Raw genomic sequence first — 24,588 nt, forward strand, 5'->3', positions numbered from 1 at the left:
ATCCCAGCAGGTTAAGGAGAAAGCTGAGAGCAGAGAGAGCCTGTGCCCACTTCCTGTTTGGGACTCTGCCCCAGAATGCCATGTGCCAACACAGGAGGGCTGTGGCAAAGTGAAGCGGTGGCGTGGCATATTTAATGGGAAATGGCTTCCAATGGGTTCCCTGAGTCACCTTTAGTCCCTCTGTGACAGAGAAGGGATCCAGGAGTACCCACATGTTTCCTGTGGGAGATGAGAAGTTAGCTGACAGAGGAAACCAATCTACCTCAGGGTCACAGCAGCTGGGAGAACAAGATGGACAGGTGACCCACTCCTGCTGATGAGAGTAGACCCAAGTCCTGGTAGAATGGTTGACAAAGAGAAGCTATTTCTCTGCTGGATTTGTTGCTCTGAGGTTATGAGTCTGGATCTTCTGGGGTGTCACGTGGAAGGAAGCAAAGCTGAGTGACGGAGAATCTCTGGATTCTTCAGTCTCTGGAACTAAATCCAGACCTGAGCAGACATGCCAAGGCTTTTCATTTGCATAAGTCAACCAATTGTTTTGTTTGTTTGTTTAAGGAAGTGGGAATTGCATTGTCCATCATTTACAGCCTAAAGTGCTCTAACCCTTGTAAGTTAGAGGGAGGCAGCCCTGGCAAAGGGTGGAGCCTGGAATCAGTGGGAGGATGGTCAGAAGGAGGAGTGCTGTGCGCGATGGATAGACTGAGAACCTGGGCGAGAGAGTCAGGGGTGATGCTACAGGCACAGTGAAAAGATTTTGTTGTGAGAGATCCACATCCCCGGTTTCATGACTGGAAGGGGTTGTGTGTCAGTCAGGGCAGGAAGGAGCTCGGGAGGGCAAGGCATCACGGGAATGAGGTGAGAGGGGCAGGCTAGCAGGGTTTGAGGCACCTTGAGCCTTCAGGGGAGGAAGGCATCCGAGGTGACTGCGGGAATGATGAGGCCACATGGGTAGATGGGGTTGGGAGCTGGGAGCAGAAGACTTTGGTGCGGGAAGTTCTAAGCAGTTCTAAGCAGAAAACCAGAGAGCAGGCAGAAACATGAGTTAAATATCTGGGTGTCCTGTAGTGTAGGGGCCATTAATACACGAGTGAAAGAAGAGGCCAAGTGATGAGCTCCTCCAGAACATGCTTCTCGAAGGTGAAGAGTAGTTAAACACTTAGCAGGGTCTATTTTGTTCAAGGCCAGTTGTGCTAGGGCACACAGGTGTCACTGACACCAAAAGCCTGACAGTCCGCAGTTGGTGAAATCATCTCCCACAGAGAAATCATGTAGGAATTCCCCCCAGCTGGAACCCAACATCGGAAAGAAATGACCCACAAATGCTGTCTCACATCAAGTTCAACCGCACGCCTAGCGGCTGACTAACAGCACAGAACACAAGCGCCGGGTGAATCTTCAGTGGCCCGCTCCTAGCAAGCCTTGGGGTCGGGGTTGGCAAGGGGTGAGGGAGAGGCCTTGGGGCCCGCGACCTGCCCAGGGCGCCTGCAGGCCATCCCGAGACCCAGCAGCAGCAGGTCTACAGTTGGCACACAGGGCCGGATGTGGTCGGTGCCGGAAGAGAAACGTGAGGAAGGCTGAACGAGGGCGGGGGCACAGTGGCAAGAATCGTGACAGTTTGGGTCCACGCGTCAGCAGTCCCCGGCGGTGGAGGACCCCAAACACGCGTGCCCATCCCAGCACCGGGACCCGGAGGGCGCCTGGCCGGGCATACGGCCCAATGACACCCTCATTGGGACCCGGAACCTGGGTCGGGTCCGTGTACCCTGGCCTAGGCGCGCGATTGCGTAGTCCTGATCCCAAGTCCGGCTTTGTGAGGCGCGCGGCGACCCTGCGCGCCTGTGGCCGCGGTCCCAGTGCTCTCAGGATTCCCGTGACCGTGGCTTAGGCACGCCGGAAACTCCGCGGGCAGGCCTGTCTCTGGGGACTGTTTGGCCTCCCGCGGTCAGCTTTCTCCCCGCAAACCCTTCCGCGCCCTTCTCCCGGGCGGGACCGCCCCGCATCGCCGCCTCCGGGGCGGAGCTCGAGGGCGCCCGGCGCGGGGCGGGGCCAGCAGGGGGCGCTGCGGCATGCCTTGCAGCCCCGCGGTCGGTGCGCGCCGCCCTCGCCTCCCCCAGCACCGGGCTGAGCAGGCGGCCGGCGCCGAACCGGGCGCGCAGCAGCGGAGCCGGGCCGGGACCATGGACGGTGAGTGGGAGCGGGCCCGCGTCGGGCTGGTTGCCGTTGCGGGTGAGCGGTGTGGAGGCTCGAGGCGGACAGGCGTCACGGGGTCTGGGGTTGAAAGCCCGAGGGGGTCCTCGGGACGCAGCGAGGCCGGGACGATGGGGCAGTCTCGGGTGGGAGAGTAGTGCTGGGGGCTGGGGCTTCTGAATCCTGCGCCTGAGTTCCCGCCTCCATTCTCGCTCCCTCCCCAAACCCTCAAACCCCAGCCCCCGACTCACGCTTTCTCCCCCAAGCCACCCCGCTCTCCGCCCCGCCGCCCCCTGTCTCCAAGCCTCAGTACTCTCTAACACTGCCGAAGATTCCGGCGCCCTCTCCCGCGCCCTCGCCCTCACCTCCCGGCGGGCGCCTCCCCCAACCCCGCTGCCTCTGGCTTCTCCACCTCCAGCCCCGCGCCTCTCCTGCCCCGCCTTCCTCCACCGCGTCCCCGCCCCTCCAACCCGCTCCCGCCGGGCCCCCGCACTCCTGCGCCTAATTCCACCCCGAACTCGAGCTCCCAGGATCCGGGATCCCGTGGCACTTCCGAACCTGCTGGTCTCCAGGTGGAAAGGCGGCGGCAACTTCGCGGCCTTTCTCGGGAGTGGGGCTGGCTTCCCCCGCAGCTGCCTGCGCCGCGCGCCTGCGGGGGTCCGGGGACCCCGTCGAGGGGCCGCTGCGCGCGCGGTCTGTCATGCCTGGGTGCTCAGGTTAGGGCTGCGTGGTTCAGACCCCACGGCATTACTGTTGCTCCTCTGTCGCGATCTGAAGAAGCCGGCTTTGTCACACACAAAAATGGAATTGGCTTAGAGCAGGTTGCCTGCGTTGTGGCAGCAGCGGTCTTCCAAGTTGTACCTGTGGATGGTTAAAGGATTAGCGGCGCAGGAGGATGTGGAGCCATATTTTCCCGCTCCGCTGGGCGTTCAGCGAGGCTCTCACCGCCTGGGTGGCCAGTGCCTTCCCGGGAAGGCAAGGATGCTTTGTAGGCTTTCAAAAAGTATAATCAGGAGAGATGTGGAATTAGATGCGTGCGAATGGGGAAGCGTGAGGTGGATGGCCACGGGGCCCCAAGAGGGCTTCACAACTTGGGGACATTGGTTGCTGTTTGCGGAGGGCCGCCGACTGAACCCGAGTTTTGCAAAGCAGACCGTCCCCAGCCCAGCCTTACAAACGTGACGTGACTGCAAACGGGGCTTGGCAACAGCCCCTTCTCCTTAGAGGTGTTGATGCTCAGTCTGGTCATCTGTGGGAAGAGAGTTTAAAGCAGATGGTTTGAAAAGCCTCGTGATCCCTAGAGAGAGGTGGAGATGTATTGGTTATAGCCTGGAAGCCAGTGGCTGAATCTGCCCCATCCCCTTTCCTGGCTTTCATTAAGTCTTGGCTTAAATTAATTGCCTATTTCAGAGGAAGGACATGTAGGGGATACTTCTCTTTCAGGGATTAGCTCCTGGCCAGCCCACCCTCACTCGTGCTTGAGAGGCTACTTTGGGCCACTAGGGACAGGATGGGCCACTTGGCCTCTGAAGCACAGCACCCTGAGCATTTGTGAAACTGAAGAATCAGTAACCTTTTTTTCCCTATTGATTGGCCCGAATAGTAATTAGCTCAATATTCTTTCAGGTTTGAAGAGTGAATTAATAAGTAACTAGCCCAAGGTCACATGGGGGCTCAGTGGGTGCCCTCTGAGTGCCCACAGATTGCTGCGGCCATCTGCTTGGTCCTCACCATACTGCTGGGTGAGGGGTTGTTGGTTGTCAGATACCCCACAAGCCAGGAGGGCCTCAGCACCCAGCCTGGCACCCTCAAAGTGATAGGTACTCGGTGTTTATCTAGGAAAGAAATGGATCCCCGCCTTGAATCTAGTCTGAGTCCATAACTTGGGTTTTTCCATTGTGTTGCACTGTCTTCAAAATATTATCCTTCATCAATTTTTTAACAGTATGTAATGTCACTGGACAGAAACTTTTTTTTTTTTTTGAGAAAAACTCATTTTCCTGTTTATTTGGGGCAGAGAGCTCAGTTTATGGGTCAGGCTCTCATAGCTGTGTCTCTAACCTCCGTGGGGACTCCATAATTTCCCTGAAGGAAATCAGTTGTCGTCATCCTAGAATTGGGGTGAGGAAGCGATGGGCACTCTGGGGAGCTAAGGCTGTTGGCTGAGGGAGTGAGTCCTGCACAGCCCCCCACCTCAGGCATCCCTCATCCCTGTCTGTGATAGGAAGAAGCACGCAGGGAGACCGAGTGCCATTTGTGGAGCCCTGCTGGCTGCTTCATATGCCGCCATCTTCAGTCCAGTGGCTGCTGTCCACTCCAGAGAACTTTCCCATGGAGAGAGGGGTGTACAGCTTCTTATACATTTCTGGCAATATGGTTTGCAGCTCTGGAGTGGGAGAGGGAGGCTGGTGTTTTAGGAGGATGTTTCTGTCTGTTGGAGGTGGCTATGACCCACTGACAGATTGAGCAAAGTCTGGCTTTTCTGCCTCTGTGAAAGGCCAGCCCTGGAGAACACAGCCAGAGGCTGAGGGAGTGGGCATGCCTCGTGCCACCTTTTTCCAGGAATCTGGGAAGGGCTGGCATTCAGAATGGTACTTGGATGTGGGAACCTGCACTGCCCACGGGTTCAGGGTTGTCATGGCCTTATCTTTCTTACACAGGCTGTCTCTGTCTCCGGGTCTGGCTCTTACCCAGAATTCCTGCAGCTGGTGAAAATCTGTTTTCTAGAAGAGGTTTAATTAATGCCTGCAGTTTGTGAGTGAGACAGAGAGGCAGAGACTGGGGGGGGGGGGGGTGCCTGCTATCTCAAGGTGGGTAGGAAAAAGGATGGAAGACTATCCAGGATTCTGGGAAAACAAAAGGGGTAGACTTCAGCCCCACGATTTGCCCTGGGTCAAGGCTTTTGGTTGGTGAATAAGGACCTGTGCCCACATTCTGGTGCAGGGGTAACCACTAGGAGCAGAGTCACTGAGATAGGAAGGAGAGCCCCACAGTAACCTGAAATATGGTTTGCTGGGCTCGCTGTTCTGGTTTCTAGGAGGACTTGAAGAACAACTGAGAGCTGGGCTTAGCAAAGTGGGAGAGTTCAGAGCTCTTTTAAATTTTTCAGGGAGGGTTGTACTCCTTTGGAAATGGCTTGAGGGACCCTGGTCTGGGGTCTGACCCTGGGGAGTCACCTCACACCTGAGATGCTGAGGGGAGAGCACAGGGGAGCAGAAAAGGAGAAGCAGCTGGCAGAGTCTGTGTGCCCACACTTAGGGTTGAAGAAGAGGCAACAGCTGCCTTCTGGTAGGATGGCATGCCTTTTGACAGAAGCAGCCTTCTGGGGACCCTTCTTGAACCGGCTGGGCAGCCTGACAGATAGATTAGGGCCCACTGAAGCCCCTCAACCTTGCAGAACCTGCAGGGCAGCCACGAGGAGGCACCTGTGAAGTAGGAATGAATCGCAGAGTCTGCCCTGAGTTCAAAAGGCAGGAGGGTCAGGGTTATCTGATCGAGCCCCAGACTCCAGCCTGGGAGCCTCCACGTCCAGAACTAGCAGGCTGCTCTCTGAACGTTCTTGGGCCTCTGTTGGGGAAACCCCTGGTTTTTGGAAAGGAACGGCTCAGTCAGTAATGAAGAGAGGACAGTCCCAGGAGCACGGAGGAAGATCAACGATTAAAAAGATAAAATGATTGAAAAATGAACTTGGAGGGACCTTGCGGAGTAGTTCCTACACCCAGGAGGCCGCCTTTGCCTCGTGCTCTTGGCTGGCTCATCCGCATACCCTCCCTCCCTTGCCTTGCCCCCCCCCCCCTCCGTCCCCAGTCTCATCCTTCCACTCTGTGCACAGCAGTGGAGCCGCCTCTGTGCTGGTTCCCTGGGGTGGAAGGGAATTTGGGGAACTCAAACATCTGTAGGAACTTGAAAATTCTGTTTCTATTTGCCCAGTCACTTCCCCAACGTACACATTCATGTTTCCATATTATGGGTCTTCCTTTTGTCATGTGCTTACCCCTGTGTGCCTCTGTGTATAACTGATTTCCTTAGAGAGAGCTGTAATCGATAGCATGGAAACCAGAGCTTTAAGAAACAAACTAACGTGAAAATTATTGCACCTGGTTTTGACACCCCCTTCCCTTCCTCTCTGTTCATTTGTGGTTAGAGTCGTAATTTACACCAAATTTACAAATAGTTTGAATACTATCTGACCTACCCCGCAATTAGAAAGAGACATGTGTCTTTCCAGCTAACAAAACCACAGCTTACTTTCCTAGACCTGCCTCATTCTTGGATCTGGTACCCAACATTAGGCCTTCGGAGATGCAGCCTTATCATTTTGAGCTTTTAAATTATAAACTAAAATGAAGCTCTAGCTTGCTCATTTTGTCATCTAATATAAAAGAATCTGAAGTCAGAATAAAACACGTACTGCCTTGTTAACTCTGTGCTTCTCAAATGAAAGAAGCAGGCGGATCAAGGGGGAAGAACGTTATTATAGTAGAAATGTCTGGAAGCTCAAAAATAATAATGGAGGGACACAGTCTTACAAAAAATAAATTATTGAGTTTTGAACATTGTTATTAAAATGTGCAGCAATATAAATAGGAACTTCCATAGAAGTGTAGGCAAGTATAGAGTTTTGGTGAATTAGACTGATGAGTGTAGTAATTTTTGTTGGTCATTTCGTCAAAATATATTAATATGATCATACATTATGCTTATGTAGGACCTTACCATATAAACGGGCAGCTGAGTCCATGATCTCGTTCAGTTCTTCCAGCAAGTTTGGGATCTTAGAGATGGGGACAGGGGACCACCCAGGATTTCAAAGGCTTCTAGAACTCAGAACTCTTGAGCGGGGAAATGCTGTCTAAACGTAGATATTCCTGCTACAGTTGCTGGATAGTCAAATGTGGCTACATAGTTATTTGAAAATTATAGGTAGTCTGCTTAGGGGTAAAAGTAGGCTTTCTTTAAAATGTTCTGCAGGTCAAACAGACAAAAACTGTATGATTAACACCACCAGAAACCACCTGGAAGGATTTCTTAGGGTTTGTGGATTTCAGAGGTTCTCTGCTGATGACTTCCTAATACTAGAGTACCTGAGTTTGTATATTCAGCATAGGATGGTAGTGAAGAGTGTCGACTCTGAAGCCAGGCTAGCTTTGAATCCTGGATCTGTCATTACTGGTCTTGTACACTTGGACAAGTTACTTAACCTCTTTGTGCCTCAGTTTCTTCATCTGTAAAATTGAGCTGAGGAGGAGGAGGAGGAGGAAAATTGAGATGTTATTATTGTAAGGCTGAAGTGAGATACCATGATGAGGACTTAGAACGGTGCCCAGCACATGGTATGCTTTAAAAATGTCAGCTGTTATTACTATTCATTCATTCCCTAAAAATATGTTTTTGGTGTCAACCAGCTGCACTGAGTTGATAGATACAGGAGAATGTCCCTCTGGAACAGAGGGCTCTTTACCTAAGTTCACAGCGAAGGACATGAAGGGTGGTACAGATGTTTCCCGGGCATTCACCTGGCTCTTGGCCACCTGTTGTGATCATGAGAGCCTAGGGCAGTCCTGTAAAGGGTTGACCGTGGCAGGAGGGGGGGGCGGATGCTCTTCAGCGGGTGCACACTGGTGTGACTTGGCCTTGCCAGCTGTTTAAGGCAGGCACTCAGTCGATTGGTCTGCGGCTGACACATGCTGGTTGTTAATGTTTTCACGGTAACTCTTGGCGTCAGGTTGTTTGTGGGAAGTGTGATAAGAGACCGTAAACTCAGTATTTACTCACCTGGTTTGCCAGCACTGTGCCTGGTCCTGGTGGACAGCATACTGCCCTGGCCACTGCCTTGGACTAGAGGCCCTAGAAGCCTGCAGTACCAGAAGGGACCCAGTTCTGAGTGAGGACTGGCACAGCTGCTCCCAAGGGTGGGTAGGGGGACTTGCCAGAGGCAGAAGGCCAGACTCCCGTGCTTCCCGTGTCTGCCATAGCCAGAACCTTCTGGACCTGGAACATCTCTGGGGAACTGTGTTGGTAGGCTTGGGTTAATAACCGGTTCTGGAGAAGGGAGGTCCTCACTTGCTCTGTGTGTCTTACAAAGAAACTCCCACTGGAAGCCTGCCGACTAGCCCCTGCCATCAGGGCCTGGTGAGGGGCTCTAGCCGTGGGCTGTGGACTAGAGAGCCTGGGATTGCTGCCTCAGGAACGTGAGCGCCTCTCTGCCTTGTGTGAGTGTGATTGGTGCGCCCTTGGCTCTAGGCGGGAGCACTTATATTAATAAGTTGGCAGGCAGACTGGAAACCTGATAGCGGTGTTAATGAGGAGCCTGCTTATTTCTATTCATTTTTAAACTACTGGAATTTGAAGTAAATGAGGTTTTGTTGTATTTTTGGGTTTGTTTTTTTTTTTAATACTTGCCCCACACTTGGAAGATAAAGACAGGGCAATAATGTCATTCATTTTTTAAAAACCATTTATTTGTATGTAGGCAGAGCTGAGTTAAACAGAGTGTTCTAAGTTTTCTGGTCTTGGTTGCCTCTTGATTTCCCAGATAGGGTCATCTCTCGTCGCCAATGTGTCTGTCTCCATCACAGTTCCTAATGGAAACACAGACCTGGAAATCAAAGCTTAGATGTTTCTGGTTGAAGGTCATGGCATAGGCAGTTGATTTTGTTTTGGCTGTGTCTTCAAGGTGAAAAATTACTGTGTCTTTTTTGAGAAAGAAGGTGTGTTTCCGGAGATGACTAACATCAGCAGGCAGGAAGATGCCAGCAAGGCTGCTTCGTTCTTGGTTCATCTCATTTACAGCAGTTCTAAGTTAGTGGCATATGATTTTTTATTTTCTCCTCTTGTGCATCTTGCTTTAATGATGGCTGATTATCTTGGAACAGCTGCATTAATTGATGGTGTTTAACAACTCAACGTACAGTAAGTAATTGCAGTTGGCTTGGCTGAGCATAGCTCGTTCTTTTCACTTGCTTTTGAGCTTGAGGAGTGTTTTCTCTGTGTGCTGAATGCCAGAAAGGGAGTTGGGAACTCCTTGCCCCAGTGCCCGCCCGCCACTCAGTGCTCACACTCCCCCGGGACACTGTGTGCCATGACAGCATCTGTTCCTGCTGCGTGGGGGTTGTCTGCTTATGGGCCTGTCTCCCCGGCTTGCCCGGGAGCTCCTGGAGGCCAGGGGGCCACATGCAGCTTGTCTCTGGCTCTTCATCCCTTAGCACAAGGACTGGCAAGAAATATGCCTCAGTGAAGGCTGGGTGAATGAATGCATGGGTGGCTGCAAAGCAGTCAGGTTGGCTTCTGACTGCAAGGAACAGAACGCCCTACTTCAGTGGGTTAAGCAAATAATGGTTTCTGTTTCTCATGTAACAAGATGTCCGAAGGTAGGTGGTTGCTAGCATTAGTTTCAGCAGCTAATGTCTGTCTGGACTGACACTTCTGTTCTTTTCTTGGCCTGTCCTTCATGATGGCAAGATGACTGCGGCAGGAAGGAGGCGCCAGCAACATCTGTACCTTTTGTCAGGAAAGCGGACATTTTATCTTATTTTATTTATTTTTTATATAATTTTTTAGAAGATTTTATTCATTTGTTTGAGAGAACAAGGGAGAGCAGGAGCGGGGAGGAGAGGGAGAAGCAGGCTCCCCACTGAGCAGGGAGCAGGATGCAGGGCTTGATCCCAGGACCCCGGGATTATGACCTGAGCCAAAGACAGATGCTTAGCCGACTAAGTCACCCAGGCGCCCCTGGAAAGCAGACATTTTCCCCAAAACACCTAGCAGACCACTCCCAGTCTAAAGGGCCATGTGAGTATCTGGCAGGACACAATCCTGCCAATAGTTAGGTAGGCTCACTGCTAAACAGACAACGCAAATAGCCTTAATGACCCAATTATGGTAGACGTTTACTTTTTGCTCACACAAAATCCAAAATGGCTGTTCCTGATTTGTGGGGAGTTCTCCTCCAAGAGGTCACTAAGGGACCCAGGCTCTTAAGACTGCCATGGTTGTTTACATCAATCAGAAGAGAAAGGAGCATGGAGGATTGGTGTGTGGGAGAATTTTATGGGCCAGGCTTGGAGGTGGTGAGTTAATTCTACTGACATTTCCATTGGCGGGGCGGGGGGGGGGGGGGGATGCTCAGACACATGGCCACACCTCCTGCAAGAGAGGCTGGGGAACCAGTGCCTAGGTGCACTAGGAGTCCAGTGGTCCAGTGCCTAGGAGGAAGAGGATTTGGGTTTCATGATTAGCTGGCAATCTCTGCCACACTGTCTCCCCCACTCCCCCCCCCCCCGCCAAAATCATAATTCTCTTAGCAAGGAAGAAGGAATGACTATTGTGGGACAAGTGGGGGTGTCTGTCTTACAAGGAGATACTGTACTAAGAAGGCTCTAGCCAAAAATAGTCTTTTATTTCCAGATCATCTGTCTTAAATCCGTGCTTCTGTTCCTACCTTTGGGAACTGGGCCAGCAGGACAATAGCAGGTCCTCATTATCCCTCTTTCTTGACCAGGGCATGTTCTTAGCAGCTTTATGGGAATGAGTCATAATTGATCCCCCTCAGCAGTTGAAGATTACCCCCAGAAGAAAGGGCCCTCAGCACCCCTAGGCCAGAGGAGCTCTGAGCCTGTGAGAGCCCCTGGCCTGTGAGCCTGTCACGTGCCCCCACTCACCAAGCCTTCCAAAGTTTTTCTTCCTCTTCAGCCCCCACCCAGCCCACATCCGGAAGGGAGGAGAGGATGCAGGGAAGAGTGACCTCTGCTTCCCACTCCAATGATTGGAGAAATATTTTTCCCAACCACTTCCTGCTATTTTTTCTCAGTCAACATTAATGAATGATCCGTTGATCTAATGGGTTTTAGTGTTCATTTTCCATTTGTTGTAGGTTTCTGCAACAGCTGCCTCTCCATCCACAACATCTTTCTTGGTACCCTTCTTTCCTCCCTTCCTTTCTTCCCACACACACCTGCTGAGCACCTGCGGTTACCCTGCTCGGGGTCCACCTAGCCCTGGGGGTGGATAGGCAGGGAGGCTGACGTGAGCCTGTGTGTTGATGAGTATTATGGGAAAGCTGTGGTTGCCCACGTTGCCCACTATTGGGGGGGGCTCACCTCGTGTTGGGTGTCAGGGAGAGCTTCCAGGAGGAGCTGGCTTTCGAGCTGAATTTAAGGATGAGCAGGAGATGGGACACCTGGGTGGCTCCGTTGGTTAAGCATCTACCTTCGGCTCAGGTCATGATCCCAGCGTCCTGAGATTGAGTCCTGGATTGGGCTCCTTGCTCAAGAGCCTGTCTCTCCCTCTGCCTGCCGCTCCCCCTGCTTGTGCACATGCTCTTACTTTCTCTCTCTCTCTCTGACAGATAAATAAATCTTTTTTTTTTTTTTAAAGATTTTATTTATTTATTCGACAGAGATAGAGACAGCCAGCGAGAGAGGGAACACAAGCAGGGGGAGCGGGAGAGGAAGAAGCAGGCTCATAGCGGAGGAGCCTGATGTGGGGCTCGATCCCATAATGCCGGGATCACGCCCTGAGCCGAAGGCAGCCGCCCAACTGCTGTGCCACCCAGGCGCCCCCAGATAAATAAATCTTAAAAAAAAACAAAAACAAAAGGATGAGCAGGAGTTGACCATGTCAAGAAGGCACTTGGGCCAAGAGAGTGAAATGGGCACAGAACACTGAGTTATGAGAAGGGGCACATGGGGCCTCAGGGGAAACGGTGAGCGGGTCCAGACTTGGGGTAGGGTAGTGTGGTCATTCGCTCGTTTAACACAGCCGTGAACAAGGCAGATAAGGTCCTCGCCCCAAGCGAGCTCGGGATCTGGGCCGTTAAGAGGCAATGAGGCTATCAGGGAGGGTGGGCAGGAATCTGAGGGGGGCTTGGCTGCCCTCCCAGCCTCTGCCCTGCAGGGTTTGCTGTTGGAGGCTGAATAGGATATGGGCGCATTACTGGTGCTATCACCTCTCCTGCCCCGTCCCTCTGTTTCCGATTCTTGTCTGGGCCTTTGCCCGGGCATTACTCAGGCTGTAAAAATAGAGGCTGGCACCAAATCACTAGCATGTAGTCGGTGAGGAAAGTTGAAACTGTCATTACATACCAAGATAGGTGCCAACTAGGTTTTTGATGAAGCACTTTCTTGGAGCCCCGAGGATGAGGTTCAAAAGTTGGTTTACAATTCTTTTTTTTTTTCCTTTCAACTCATACCAGTTCTTCTGGCCCCTTGGCTCAGAACCTGGCCTGGCTGTGCCTATTGCCCACCCCATGAGCACCTTAAAATCCACCAAGTGAGGTTTGGCCTTGCCCTGGGCTGGCCTGCTGGGGAGAGGCCAGGTCCTCTCTGTGGGCCTGGTGCTGCCACGCATTCCATGAGGGGTTTCCAAAATGCGGGGTTTCCGTCCAGGCGAGGAAGATGTAAACACATTTCCCAGGAAGGGACCTGCTCTCAACTGCCCGCAGGTTTGCTCAGCTCCCCGAGGGAATGAGGGCTGTGCCAGGGTTTGCCAGAGCTGTCAGCTGCCTTCACGGTGATGAATGGCCCCAGGGTGGTTTCCTTCTGTCTCGGTCCCCAGCCCTGTTTGTTAAAGTGGAATTGACAGTGCTGGGGGTGGGGTGCAGAGAGGAACCTTCATGCTAGTCTAAGCCCATGGCTGAATGGATGGCACTTTGTTTCCAGGTAAGGAAATTTCAATCCATAGAAGGAAACTCAGACCAGTCCCCTGGTGTTTACTGAGTGCCTTCTTGGTGCTAAGGGCTGTAGGAAATGTGCATAACAAAATGGGAAAAGGAGGATCCTTACAACCTGTGATTTGATTTATAAGAAATACAGATTTGTTCCTCCCTGTTTCTTGACACAGACCCCCTACAACCTTTTGAATTTCCTGTGATGGGACCAATGGATGTCTTTTGTTATGTTAATGAGGTGATGTTTTTCAGAGCCCCCAGGTAACCTGAGGATGCGGGCTGGTTGCCAGGAGAACCAGTCAGGCCTTTAGAAGGTTGGAACTCTCAGTCCCATCAGCAGACCTCCAGGGAGGGGAGAGGGGTTGGAGGTCGAATCCGTTGTCAATGGCCAACGATTTAATCAGTAGTGCCTCTGTAATGAAGCCTCCATGAAAACACAGAAGGATGGATTGGAAGGGTTTCCAGGGCAAACCCGTGGTGATGCTGCAGACTGGCACCCCGTGAGAGGACATAAAAGCTAGGTGACCTTTCCCGCATGCGTGTCTTGCCCTGTGCACCTCTTCCAGCTGGCTATTCCTGCATTCTATCCTTTTATAATAAACCACTGATCTAGTAAGTAAAATGTTTCTCTGAGTTCCATGGGCCACCTCACAAATTAATTGAACCCAAGAGGGGGGCGTTGGAACCTCCAGTCTGCCAGTTGGTCAGAAGCACCGGAGACAAGCTGGATTTGCTATTGGCCTCTGAAGTGGTGGGGGTTGGGCGGGGCAGTTGTGTGGGACTGAGCCCTTAACCTGTGCAATCTGATGCTATCTCCAGGTAGGGGGGTGGGATTGAGTTGAATTGTGAGACACCCAGCCATTGTCAGAGAACTGCCGGGTGGTGTGGGGCAAAAACCCATACACACTTTGGAATTAGGTACAGAAGCCTTAATATGCTAAATGCTTTCCAGAGAGTACCTGATCCCTTCCACAACCGCATGAAGTGGGTGATTTCACATGCCCCAAGAATATAAGCTCCACGAGGGAAGAATTTTGGGCTGATTTGGTCACTACCGATCCCCAGCTTCTAGGACTGTGCTTGGCATCTAGCAGATGCTCAGGACATATTTGTTGAATGAATAATCGAATCACCATTTACAGGTGAGGAAACTGGCTCAGAGACATTAAGTAACCCGCCTGCAGTGCTGCTGCTGGGAAGTGGCGGAAGAAAAGGCCTGGATCTCAGTGCCAGGAAGCACCATGAGCTGTGACTTGGGGTCCCCGCCCCATTGCCCTTGAAATGTGGCTGACTTCCAGGATAGCGCTGGAGGTAGGCCCGCAGCCTGTCTGGCTGACATTCTCACCAAATGCAGCAGAAGCTTGGCAAAAGCTAGCATTTGTATAGCGATGAGCCCCAAGCCCCCCGATGTCAAGGCCCACAAGGTTGTCTGCCTTCTTGGATGCCGGGGCCTTGCTGTAAACTCGAGGGTGGGATGAATATGCAGGAGTGTATCCGTCAGCAGCTCAAGAGGGTGATGTTTCTGTGTTGACGCTTTCATCCTGTCGTGCATGTGTTCAGGAACCTTCCGTGGCTCCTTCCTCCTGCAGGAACCTAGTCTGGCCCCAGTCACTCTCCACCCTGTTCACTGATGAGTGACTGTGTTGTAAAACCTGTCATCAGTCAACAGTGGAAGGTGGGGTGGACTTGGCCTCTGCCTGTTTGGTTTATCCTCTCTGAAATGCCAGCTCACATCAGGCGTGCCCACTGATATCCTCCCTGCCCTTGTAGCTCTTAACAGTTTCTGCCTCTTCCTTGAAGCCCCCGCTGACCAGCTAGCATGCTGGCCCCTCCCTTAGCCCCTGCGGCCTCCGCCTGTCTATGCCTGTCTATGCAGTGCATTTCCTAATGGTGTTCCCGGAGTCCTGGTTTCTGTGTCTGTGATGGGACTTCTGCTGAGTGGGGCACCCTGCCTCTCCCAGTAAACTCTGATTTTATCTTTCTTACACATCAGGTTTCATGTTGCATTAGTTTTGAAAGGAGGTGCTCTTTCAAAACGACTCGTCTCTTTATAACTTACCACGTACCCAAGAAGTCTTGTGACTTCTTGCTTCACTGCATTGTTGGGTTATTTTTGTTTCGTTTTGTTTTTAAAGATTTTATTTATTTATGAGAGAAAGAGAGAGCACGAGATGGAGAGCACAGAGTGGGGAAGGGGCAGAGGAAGAGGGAGAAGCAGCCTCCCCACTGAGCAGGGAGCCCAACCACAGGGACCCAGATCGTAGGACTCCGGGATCATGACCTGAGCTGAAGGCAGACGCTTAACCTACTGAGCCACCCAGTTGCCCCATCAACTGCATTGTTTAAAAAATAATTTAAATAAATTCTACAGCTTTCTTTTTTTTCTAATTTTGAAAATAATAAGTGTTTGTTTAAGAAAGTTTGGAAAATACAGAAAACTATAAATGAGAGAAGTCTTCCAGGATCTCACCACCTACTTAAAGAGTTGTAGACCGGTCTTTCGCCCTTGCAATTTGTTTCAAAGAAAAGTAAGATTATTTGTAATCTCAGTCATAACCACTCATAACATTAAGGGTCTATTTTCTCTTTCCGATGTTCCTTTAAAAATTGTCTCTTTTAATGACTTAAAAAAATAGCAATAGGTTCAAAATTCTAAAGAATCTAACAGTAAAAAGTCCCATTCCCAGCCCTGTTTCAAACCATGCAGTCCAGTTTTGTAATAGATCTTCCTTATGACATAATCGAGCTCAAACTGTACCTGCTATGTCATAGCTTGCTTTTTTGACTTAACAACGTCACATTTTCTGCTGTCATTAGTAATCCTTTTTTGTTATTTGTACATGGTACATTGTAAAAACAAGCATCAAATATATGAGTAAATTTTGCAAAGTTCACAATAGAGATGACCACTGTTAATTTGGAGGCTGTCGTGAGCACACTATAAAGGCGCACACACGAGTTGTGTCTTTCCACAATGTCAGCTTTATTCAATCATGACGCCAAGTTAAATCACAATTAAAAGGCAGGTTCAGGATTCCATACTCAGTAACCATTCACCATGGGATTAAACCTGGCGTCTTACACAGCACACAGAGCAAGACGGAAGACAAACCACACAACAAACAAACTAATGAAAGGATGCGGGAAGTTAAGGAACCGAACTTGAAGTCAGCCTGGGGCTGCATTGAGATAAGGCCTCAAAAGGCCTCGGGTCTGGGCCGAGTCAGCTCTCGGCACTTGCTGCTTCTGCTGTTCGAGCAGTGAAGGATCTCGGTTCAATTCGGAGATCCATCAGGCAGAGCCTTCCGCCGCCGTTGCCTTTTTTAAGTGGTCAGACATAGAGGGGTGAGGTCTGAAGAGTCTGGCAGTTTGCTGCCAAAATCCTTCCCTTTTTAAAGGATTTCATCAGTTTTGGTCCCCGCAGACCTCCTCTGGTTGCGGTCCTTATCAGCTCTCAGGTCAGCTCACGTTGGTCCCAGCATAGCTCCTGGCTGTGGTACCTTCACTGCTTGTGTCCTTGCTTGACCCAGGCTCCGACTGACATGAGAGACTCCAGTTTGCTCTCTACAGAGGCTGTCAAATTTCTTCACATTTCCTTGGGTATGTTGAGGTGTGCAAATGTCTTACCTACGCGAGATGCCTTCGTGGTAGATATGCGCTGTGTCTATGTGCTGCCACTCGCGCTCTCTCTCATTCATTTTTGTAACTTGTAGAATCTGGAGGTCTGTCTCCATCCACACCTAAGCCTATCTCTTTCTTTCTTCCTTTCTTTTTTCTTTTTCTTTTTCTTTTTTTAAGATTTTATTTTTAAGCAATCTCTATACCCAACGTGGGGCTCAAACGTACAACCCTGAGATCAAAAGTCACATGTTCTACTGACTGACCTAGCCAGGTGTCCCCCTCTTCCTTTTTAAAGGCAGAATCATGTTCCATTGTATGAACAGACTATAATTTTCCAACCATTGCACTATGGGTGAACATTTATATTTATTCCTGTTTTATTTATTTATTTATTCAGACATTTATATTTATTCCTGTTGCTGCTTTGTACACGTGAATGAGCTTTTTTTGAGAATAGATACCCAGAATACAAATTCTAGGGGCAAAGGGTATGTGTGGTTACTGTTTTAATTAGACTACCAATTCTTAACAAATACTGTTCCAGTTAACCCTCTTACCAAGAGTGTGTGAAAGAGTTTGTCCCCGCTGGGACTAACATCCGCTAGAGATGAACGATCTTTTCATTTTTTTTTTTTTTTGGCCAATCTAAAGGGTGAGATGTGCTGTGTCATTTATAAATTCGTATTTCTTTCCATCCAGCTTTTCTAAGCATATATATACCCATATTTAAATAAAAATTTAGAGTCGTGCAATGCATGGCTCTGTATCTTTTTTTAGTTTTTCACAGTAAGTCACATTAAAATGTTCACATTTTCTTTCTGGGTCATTGCGTTGTCTTCAAAAGCTCAGCTTCAGGAGTCCTATCTTACTGAACTATTGCAGATCACCTGGAATTTTTTTTTTTTTTAAGATTTTACTCATTTATTAGAGAGAGAGCACGAGTGGGGTGAGGGGCAGAAGGAGAAGCAGACTTCCCTGGGCTCCATCCCAGGACCCTAGGATCATAACCTGAGCCGAAGGCAGACACTTAACCCGCTGAGCCACCCAGGTGCCCCCACCTGGAATATTCTTTGTCTTTGTTTATTTATGTCCTTAATCTCCAATGACCTGGGGAATGACAAGTAATAGAAAAGAAAGGAAAGCAGAATGAACACCTTCTGCAGGGGTCCGTCCGGTAAGAGAATCAAATTAAAATCTGGATCAGATGTTTGCCCAGGGGCTCATCCCTTTGGTATTTGGCAGGGAGACGCCTAAAGTAAATATCAGTGTGAGCTCTTGTTCTATAGAGACGTTGAAGTGAAGACTGTACGGTCATGATGAAGAAGCTTCCCCGTTTCCTGTGTCCCATTGTGGAAAGTGCGCAGGTTTGTTTGTTGTTGTTTGGACGGAGGGATTATGATTCCCCCAGAGCTTGTCACTGCGTGAAAACGTCCAGGAGGTGGGGTGGTTTGATGGCCATCGTGCGGCACTGGCAAGTCCGAAGAGTTGGCTCCAGATTCCAGCTCTTCCCCCGGCTGCCAGGTAAACCTGAAGACGACACTCCACTTCTGGGTTCCCTGGGGTCTGTGTGGTGAGAATGGCCAGGGTGTGAGTGGGTTTGGACAGCCTGGTAGAGGGTAGGCTAGCAGTTAGAGGCCAATTCTAGCACAGTATTAATGAGAACAGTAAAAATGAGCACCGTCTAAAAACAGGGTGGTATCATAAAAAATAAATACTCGATTTTCCCCCAGTTTCTAGCACACTGCTCCTAAAACCCTGGGGATCTCCAGGGTGTTAAGAATGTCTTTTATATGCTAATAACTGCGGGGGGTGGGGGTGGCCTGAAAGGCCAAAGCACTATTGGAGTGTTGGGACTTCCAGCCCCACCCTCTGACCTCCAGGGAGGGGAGAGATGCCAGAGGTTGAGATCAGTCACGGGGGGCCAACGATTTAATCAGTTGTGACTATGTCTGGAAACCTCAAAAACGACAACAACAACAAACAGTCTAAACAGCAGGGGTTCAGAGAGTTTTCAGGTTGGCTACACATCAGGGTGCTAGGAAGGCAGCATGCCTGGAGAGAGTATGGAAACCCTGTGCCCCTGCCCCTGTGCACGACTTCCATTTGGCTGTTCCCGAGTTGTATCCTTTATAATAAATCTACAGTAATAGCAAGTAAAGTGTTTTTCAGTTTTGTGAGCTGTTAGAGCACATTATCAAACCTGAAAGGGGAAAGGGTTGGGAGACCCCCCCCCCCCGACTTCGTAGCCAGGTCTGACGAAGTGGGTAATTTGGGGATCCACGGCTTGTAACTGGCAACTGAAGTGGGGGCAGTCTTTTTTTTTTTTTTTTAAGGTTTTTATTTACTTATTTGGCAGAGAGAGAGGGAACACAAGCAGGGGAGTGGAAGAGGGAGAAGTAGGCTTCCCACTGAGCAGGGAGCCGGATGCGGGGCTCAGTCCCAGGACCCTAGGATCGTGCTCTGAGCTGAAGGCAGATGCTTAACCGATGGAGCCACCCAGGCGGCCCCGAAGTGGGGCAGTATTTGGGACTGAGCCCTTCCGCCCGTGGAGTCTGACACTAACTGGGGTAGTCAGTGTCAGAATTTAATTGAATTGTAGGATACCCAACTGGTGTCCACAGAGTTGGAAAATTGGTTGGCATGAGGAAAAACACTCAAATTTTCAGAGCCTTGTGAGTAAGAACAGCTGAGCTGTCTGTTACCAGTCTCCAAAAATGTTCCGCCACAGGGTCAGCCAGCTCTGTGCCAGGCTTTGTCCAGCACTAGAGACACGCTTGTGGACGGACCCCATGGCTGCTGTCTGGTAGCTTATAGTCAATCACAGGAGACAGCCAGCATTTCAGTGTGGTTATTCAATTATGTAATGAGAGTCCTGAGAAGTGTCATGAGGGAGAAAGACAGGGTGACTTGAGAGGGTCAGACAGGATGCTGATCTAGACAGGGGAGTTTAAGGACAGCTCCCTGAGAGAATGATCTGGAGCTGGGATTCAAGGGCCTGTCATGAGTGAGCTAGGTGGGAAAGGTGGAGGTGACGTAGGAAAGTACGTTAGGGTTCAAAGCCAATGGCCAAGAAAGAATTCTTGAGACATCTTTGGTGCGAAAAGGTGATTTTATTAAAGCACGGGGGCAGGACCCGTGGGCAGAAAGAGCTTCACTGGGGTTATGAGGAGTGGCCCATTATATACTTAAAAGTTGGGAGGGGGTTAGGGATAGCGTAAGACTCTAAGGAATTTTGGAAGCAAGGTTTCTAGGACCTTGAGGAGGCAGGTCATATACTTGGAGGGTGATTGCCAACATGTATCTTGGGGGATAGAGATGAAGTTTCCAAAGGAATTTTTATATGTTAAAGTAGGCTTACAGAATCCTGGGGTGGGGGGGGGGTAGGATAGGATTGCCTGTTGCCCTTAGCAAAGTGTCCACATCAAGGCAGTTGAGTCCTTAGAGGAATGTCGCTCTGCCTGTTTCAAGGACTTGTCAATGAGCTGTAGGTAGTAAGGAAATGTAATAATTTCTCTTCTGCCTTGGTTTCCCACATCATCGGGACAGAGGAGAGCTGACAGGGTGCCGGCTGGGGGAAGGCAGAAGGGATGGATTGCTGGTGGCTGTGGTGAGCCTCTCCCCTGTTCATTCATGCATTTATCTGTCCATTCATTCAGTCATCCAACAAACCTTGATTGATCACCTGGTCTGGGCCAAGTACTGTTCTTGGTACCGAGGACAGAAGAGTAAGGAGCAAGACTGACAGTCTCTCGCCTCATCACTACTGCTGTGTAACAAATCATCCGCAAACTTGGTGACTTAGAACCACCATCATTTCACTGTTATCCTCACAGTCTGGAGGTGGACTAGGCCAGCTCGTGGCTCTCACTCAGGTCTCACACAATTATTCAGGCACCGGCCGGTCTGGAATCACCCATATGTTCCCTCACTCACATGTCTGAAGCCTGGGCCGGGAAGCCTCAAACAGTTGGGGCTGCATGGGCATCCCTGTCTCTGGATGGCCTCTCGCGTGGTATCTCCAGTATGATAGCTTCAGGGCTCCAAAGCAAGTGACCCAAGAGAGACCAAGCCAGGTAGACTCTCATGGACTCTTCTGACCTGGTCTTGGAGGTCACACAGCATTATTTCTGCCCCATTCTATTAAGGTAGTCCTGAGGCCTGCTCAGGGGACCTAGAAGCCCCTTTTGTTGGGAAATGTGACAGAAAATTTGTAGATTTGCTCTAGAACCACTACACTCTCATGCTTTTCATCCTTCACTTTTTTTTTTAAAGATTTATTTATTTATTTGAGAGAGTACACACACGAGTGGGGGAGGGGCAGAGGGAGAGAATCTTCAAGCAGACTCCATGCTAAATGGGGAACCCGACACTGGGCTCCATCTCACAACCCTGAGATCATGACCTGAGCCAAGACCAAGAGTCAGACACTTAGCCAACGGAGTCACCCAGGTGGCCCTCATCCTTGGCTTTAAACCTACCTGCCTGCCTCAGCTTACCAGAGTCCTCCAAAGGAGACAGTCTTATGGCCTGTGTCCTGGCTCCAGCATGCCTCTTGGGGGTCCCACTTTCTTCCCCTGCCCCAAATAGCTCCAGAAAGGCATAGTTTTCTTCATCTCTGGCTCTTTCTTGCGGGGAGGGGGGTTGATGCCCCGTGGACTGGCACTCCAGGCATCTGCCCAGCTGACCTACCTCCTAATCGGGTCATCAGAGGACATACATGGACACAGACACCAAATCCCCAAAAAACAAGACCCTTTCGTGGGGTTTAGAGATGGCTAGGGTGACTGGAGGGCTATAGTGTGGGGCTGAGGTGAGCCTGGACTGACACTGGGGCCTTGTAAGCCACAGGAAGGGTTTGGTCATCATCCTAAGAGCATTATAGGAAACTGCTAAAGGCCCAAAGTTTTGATGACACCTGCCAGGGAGATTATAGAAGATAGTCCTATGATCTCACTTATACGTGGAATCTTAAAAAAAAAGAAAAATGAGGTCATAGATACAGAGATCAGATTAATGGTTGCCAGAGGCGGTTAGGCAAAATGGGTGATGAGGGGGTCAAAAGGTACAAACTTCTGATTATAAGATAATTAAGTCATGGAGATGTAATGTACAGCATGGTGACTATGGTTAGTAATACTGTATTGCATATTTGCAAGTTGCTAAGAGTGGATCCTAGAAGTTCTCATATAAGAAAAAAATGATAACTGTGTGTGGTGGTGAATGTTAACTATGGTGAGGAATGTTAACTAGACTTGTTGTAGTGATCATTTTGCAATATGTACAAATATCGAGTCATTATGTCGTGCATCTGGAACTAATGTTATATGTAAATTTATACCTCAGTGAACAGAAAACGACAGACCTCTGCGAAGAACAAGATTTTGCATCATGTTTTTAAATTTATCTGTTAGAATGATTTCTTTTCTTACAGAAGAAGACTTTCAGGTGTGTTCCTAATTTCAGAAGAGGAAGCATAGATCTCCAACCTGATTAAGCACGTTACAATAACGTCAGTGACGGGTCAGTCTGTGGTTGGTTATCCCAAAGTTGGTGGGCAGAGCCAATCTTCCATAGCCCACAGGGCTCACAACACTGTTAGCCGAACACGGTCTGCTGCAAACGTTGCTACCATCATGGTGTCCTGTAACACCCAGCTAACAGAGCAACAGTTCCCAATGAATAGTGCCCAATTAATAAGCAGGGAACCTTGGAAGATGACTATTTAAACAAGCCTCAATATTACAGGATAGCTCCTTGCTCTGTTTCGTAGACATACTCAGGAACTCAATTTTATGATGATAATACAGAATAAGGATTCGTTGATTTAGCTTAAGTTTGTGAAAACTGATGTGTAAACAAAGATCATGGCCCCCCTGATGCTTGGCATTCTCGGAAGCACTGGTGTGAACAGCTTCTGCCCCCACGTTTCTCATTAAGTACCATTGACTCCCTTTTCTTTCTTTTTTTTTTTTTAGAACCCCTCGTGATTTACAGGTAAGCATGGCCCCCTCTGGAAGACTTGGAAAGGCTTGCCATCCACCAAGTGCCATCTTTGTTTCAAGGTCTTTACCTCTCTCAGCTTCAAGTTAGGTTTCAAGGTAAGTACCATGTTCCAGATGACAGAGTGATTTAAAGATGTAAATGACCAGAATTCTCCTGAAAATTTTGCTTGATAATAAGTTTATAGAGCTGGCCCCAATCTGTGCATTTGAATATTCCTAGAAAAGTCTTGCTCCAAAGCCAAAAAATTGATTTTATTGGTGTGTTTTCAGGCGGTAGCAGCCCACAAATGGAAAGAAATTAACCATTTTTGAGCTATTATGACTCAGGTGTTTTATATATATTATTTTGTTTAATCTTTATCAAAAGCCTATGTATACAGACAAGTATTAGGATTTTTGTTAAGCAACTATAACAAATTCTTAAATTTCAGTGGCTTAACATAGTGGATTATTTTTCCTGTATAAAAGCAGTCCAGTTTGGTTCCAAGACAGTGGTATCAAGGATGGGGTTGATGAAAGAGAGAGGTGGGACCTCTGCTCCACACAGATTTGAGTGGAAGCTCTCTCTTCTATAATGTTGTTCCCAAGTGTGCTTTTTTTCCTTTGGATTATTTTATTAACACGGTGCATTTCTATTTACTCGACATCAAGTTATATCCTATTTCCTTTCCAGTTTTATGGAGATATAATTGACATGTAGCATTGTATTAAGGTGTACAACATGAAGATTTAATGTATGTATATATTGTGAAATGATCACTGCAAGTTTGGTTAACAGCCATCTCCTCACACACTTGCAGTTTTTTTTCTTGTATTGAAAACTTTCAAGATTTACTTTTTTTTTTTTTTTAAGATTTTATTTATGTGTTTGACCCAGAGAGAGAGGGAGAGAGAGAGCACAGCAGGGGGAGCAGCAGAGGCAGACGGAGAAGCAGGCTCCCCACTGAGCAGGGAGCCCGATGTGCGGCTTGATTCCAGGACCCTGGGATCATGACCTGAGCTGAAGGCAGACAGTTAACCTACTGAGCCACCCAGAAGCCCCTTAAGATTTACTCTTTCAGCAGCTTTCAAATATGCAATAGAATATTGTTAACTATAGTCACCATGCTATCCATTACACCCCCAGGTCTTATTTATCTTATAACCAGAAGTTCCTACCTTTTGACCTGACCACCTTCACCCATTTTCCCTAACCCCCACCCCTGCCTCTGACAGCCACCAAACTCTTCTCTGTTTCTGAGTTTAGCTTTTTTAGATGCGACATATAAGTGAGATCACACATTATTTGCTTTTCCCTATATGACTTATTTCACTTAGCGTAATGCCTTCAAGGTCCATCCATGTTGTTGCAAATGATAGGATTTCCTTCTTTTTTAATGACTGAATAATATGCCATTATCTATAGTACACACGTTCTTTAACCATTTATTTGCCAATGGACACTTAATTTGTTTCCATGTCTTAGCTATTACAAATAATGCTGCCATGAACATAGGGTATCTTTTCAAGATACTTTGTTTCCTTCGGATGTATACCCAGAAGTGGGGTTGCCAGATCACATGGTAGTTCAGTTTTTAATTTTTTGAGGGACCTCCATATAGTTTTCCACAGAGACTGCACCAGTTTGCATTCCCACCAGCAGTGCTCAAGGGTTCTTTTTCTCCATGTTCTCACCAACACTTACTATCTCTTGTAATATAGCCATTGTTTTGATAATAGCCATTCTAATAGATGTGAAGTGATATCTCATTGTGGTTTTGAATTGTATTTTGTATTTCTCTGTAGATCAGTCATGTTGAGCATTCTTTATATAGTTGTTGGCCATTTCCACATCTTCTTTGGAAAAATGTTTATGCAGTTCCTCTGCACGTTTTTTTAATCAAATTGGGGTTTTCTGTTTGTTTGTTTTGTTTTGTTTTTTGCTGTCAAGTTGTATGAGTTCTTTATATATTTTGGATATTTTATTCTTTCTGGTGCAATTGTAAGTGGGATTGTTTTCTTAGTTTCTCTTTCTGAGGATTTGTTGTTAGTGTATAGAAACGCAACTGATATACATACATTGATTTTGTATCCTGCAACTTTACCGAATTCATTTATTAACTCTGACAGCTT

The 24,588-nt window shown here is 48.7% G+C and overlaps 1 protein-coding gene across 3 annotated transcripts in view; it reads left to right on the forward strand.

Moving 5' to 3' along the window:
- Window positions 1-2,070: 2,070 nt before the first annotated feature.
- Window positions 2,071-24,588, forward strand: part of PXYLP1 (2-phosphoxylose phosphatase 1) — a 68,356-nt gene continuing 45,838 nt past the window's right edge. For 2 of the 3 annotated variants that reach the window (XM_087870235.1, XM_045791885.2), the window contains exons 1-2: window positions 2,071-2,184; window positions 22,450-22,572. The gene's annotated coding sequence lies outside the window, so the exon portion shown is untranslated. Of the gene's footprint in view, window positions 2,185-21,893; window positions 21,995-22,449; window positions 22,573-24,588 lie in introns of those variants that run through there. The other variant, XM_087870234.1, reaches the window with a different exon arrangement.

This window comes from Ursus americanus, chromosome 20 (assembly GCF_024610735.1).
Source record: "Ursus americanus isolate L20-20 chromosome 20, mUrsAme1.1.p, whole genome shotgun sequence".
In the NCBI taxonomy this organism is placed as follows: Eukaryota; Metazoa; Chordata; class Mammalia; order Carnivora; family Ursidae; genus Ursus; species Ursus americanus.